Source organism: Aethalodelphis obliquidens, unplaced genomic scaffold (genome assembly GCF_003676395.1).
Source record: "Aethalodelphis obliquidens isolate GAN/ISIS:26980383/991018 unplaced genomic scaffold, ASM367639v1 scaffold10, whole genome shotgun sequence".
NCBI lineage: Eukaryota > Metazoa > Chordata > Mammalia > Artiodactyla > Delphinidae > Aethalodelphis > Aethalodelphis obliquidens.
In genome coordinates this window covers 29,288,553-29,291,523 of record NW_020837954.1, presented here as the reverse complement: position 1 = coordinate 29,291,523, position 2,971 = coordinate 29,288,553, and the positions used below count along the sequence as shown (strand labels likewise).

The following is a 2,971-nucleotide window of genomic DNA, read 5'->3' as shown; positions in this document are numbered from 1 at the left end:
CTGGTCCAGGAAGATCCCACATGCTGCGGAGCAACGAAGCCCGTGCGCCACAACTACTGAGCCTGTGCTCAGAGCCTGCAAGCCACAACTACTGAACCCATGCGCCACAACTACTGAAGCCCACGTGCCTAGAGCCCGTGCTTCACAACAAGAGAAGTCACCGCAATGAGAAGCCCCTGCACCGCAACAAAGAGTAGCCCCCGCTTGCTGCAACTAGAGAAAGCCCGTGCACAGCAACGAAGACCCAACGCAGCCAAAAGTAAATAAGATTAATTAAAAAATAAATGAAAATAAAAATGGTCTTAAAAAAAAAAACACCACCAGGCACTGAATGAATACATGTTGAATAAAGTGAATAAATGGTTAAATAGCATCCCCTTTTCTTAGACATGAAGGAAGGAGTCACTAGGACTAATATTCTTGATAGCAAGGGGTGGAGACAATCTTTTTTTTTTGTTTTTTTTTCAGAGAGAGCAGCAACTAGGGTGCATTTATTTCCTCCTGGGCCTGGCAGGCTGGGAGCAGAGTACAGACAAAGGCACTGGGGCATGTGACCTGTTATGGCCTGGAGTTCAGCTGCCTGGGTGGTAACTGGGTGGGTGTGCCAGGGTGTGTAGGGACTGGAGTGATCCTCCCAGAACTGAGAGAAGGGCCCTTGGGGTGTGCAAGCAACACAAATGTTGGCTTGGCACAGATGCAAGAGAGGGGTTATGGAGTAGATGTGAGATGGGTATGCTGGGGCAGGGTGTGTTGAAGCATGTTGGGCCCTGGCTGTTGACTGAGAATCCGGGTGCCAAGGGCTGGGAGAACAGAAAGGCCTGTGGGTCAGCAGGAGCCATGAAGATGTGACTGCAAACAGGATCAGCCCTGGGGGAGACTGAAGAGTCCAAGGTGACTCCTACAGCGAGGCGATGAGGGGGCAGGTCTGTGACTCCCGTTCAGGAATACATGGTCAGCTGCAGCCACTCCTGGGTGTTCACCTGGGTTTGTCCAGTGCCATCTTTGTCAAGAGATTTGAAGGCACGGAACATCGCATCCAGTCTGACCAGGCAGCTGATGAAGTTGTCAAAATCAGTGTTCCCTCCCTCATCTGAGTAGCGTCGGATGATCATGTTGTAGAGATGCTCATTCAGGCGGAATCCTGCTGCCTCAAAGGCCCCTGGGAGGTCACTGCTGCCAATGGTCCCTGAACAGTCAATGTCAAACTGTTTGTATATGGCCTGCCACTTTTTGATGTTGTTCCACAAGTACGTGAATTCCTTGAAGCCCAGCTTGCCGGTCGTGTCACTCCATAACGGCCACCATGCTGCGACATGTGTCAATGCCAAAACCATAAGTCTTCAGATCAGGATGTCGGGTCACGACTTTGTTGAGAATGTTCACGAGTTCTGTGGCACTGACCTCCATGTCCTCTCCAGCCAGCTGGGCAAAGAGCCTCCGGAACTGCCGGGCCTTCTCACTCTCATTGGCCTGGATGTTGGAGTATTGGGTGCAAGGGGGCAGGGGCTCTGGGTTGTACTGCGCAGACACCTCACCCATTCTGTTCTTACCGGACAAGCCTCTTCCTCCAGGCCCCGAGACAATCTTTTTTAACTGGTGATAAAGAAGGTGATGAAGAGTGCAGGTGTGGGCAGAGAAACTGGTGGTCCAGTTATGATCAAATCCACCAGAATTCATATAAAAGCTATACCAGAATTTTCACTCTTAAAGACAAAGAAAGAAAGGCAACAGTCAATATTTCCTTTAGAAATACACACTAAAAGTGATGTGACTGAGTATTTCTAAAGCTCAGTGACTAATGATGGATATGGTACTTCCTTTATACTTTTCTTTCAAGAGATAACACCCAGACAAACATAGAATAACCAGCTTTGTCTTCTAGCATTTGTCTGATAGGTGGAAACTTTCTAAAATAAATACAGGTGCACTATTTTTTCAAATGTAAGTGCTATCAGGTCTGGGAAAAAAATGTTTCTTCCACTTGTGTCTTTTTTTCCCTTTGGGATTAAAAAATTTTTTTTCAGTGTTTTCCCTTTGACATAGCCTGTGAGGAAACAAAATTGCATAGCTTTTTTTAAAAAATAAATTTATTTATTTAATTTATTTATTTTCGGCTGTGTTGGATCTTCGTTGCTGCGCACGGGCTTTCTCTAGTTGTGGCGAGCGGGAGCTACTCTTTGTTGCGGTGTGCGGGCTTCTCATTGCGGTGGCTTCTCTAGTTGTGGAGCATGGGCTCTAGGCACACAGGCTTCAGTAGTTGTGGCACGCGGGCTCATTAGTTGTGGCTCACGGGCTCTAGAGCACAGGCTCAGTAGTTGTGGCGCACGGGCTTCGTTGCTCCGCGGCATGTGGGATCTTCCTAGACCAGGGATCGAACCTGTGTCCCCTGCATTGGCAGGTGGATTCTTAACCACTGCGCCACCAGGGAAGCCCCAAAATTGCATAGCTTTTTGCCAAAAAAAATCATAATTCTTGCAGCTTCGTCATTATATTTGTACCTCCTTATAATTAAGATGAGGTTTGTAAAAAACATTTTTATTCCTTTAATGATACTATAGAGTCTATGTTATTCCTTCTGCTCTTTCTCATCTGCTTATCTGCTTTTTCGGAACAGTAGGCACTTTTACACGTCAGTAGTTTCCAGGTTACTGAGATCTTTAGACAGCTCTCTCTAACTGCGTCACTCCCCGTTCCTCACCACCTCATTATATTTTCAACTGTCAGTGGACTCTGGGGCAGGAATCAGGTCTGCCACCCCAGGACACAGAACAGGCCCTAGGGCCTCAGATTTCCCACTTCTTGAAGAGACAGAACCCCTGTTTTTTTTATGGGGACTGTACAGGTTGGTTGCTAACTCCTTCATTCTCTCGAAACAGATTTGAGATTCTTAGAGGAAAGGTCTGAGTGAGGAAAATCCAACGTGGTTTTGAGTCGGAGGTCAGTTGGCCTTGTAGGAGCCCCCAGGGTGGGT

The 2,971-nt window shown here is 47.4% G+C and overlaps 1 pseudogene; it reads right to left on the bottom strand.

The window, feature by feature from the left end:
• Positions 1–456: 456 nt before the first annotated feature.
• Positions 457–1,645, bottom strand: LOC113622781 (calpain small subunit 1 pseudogene; annotated as a pseudogene).
• Positions 1,646–2,971: the final 1,326 nt, after the last annotated feature.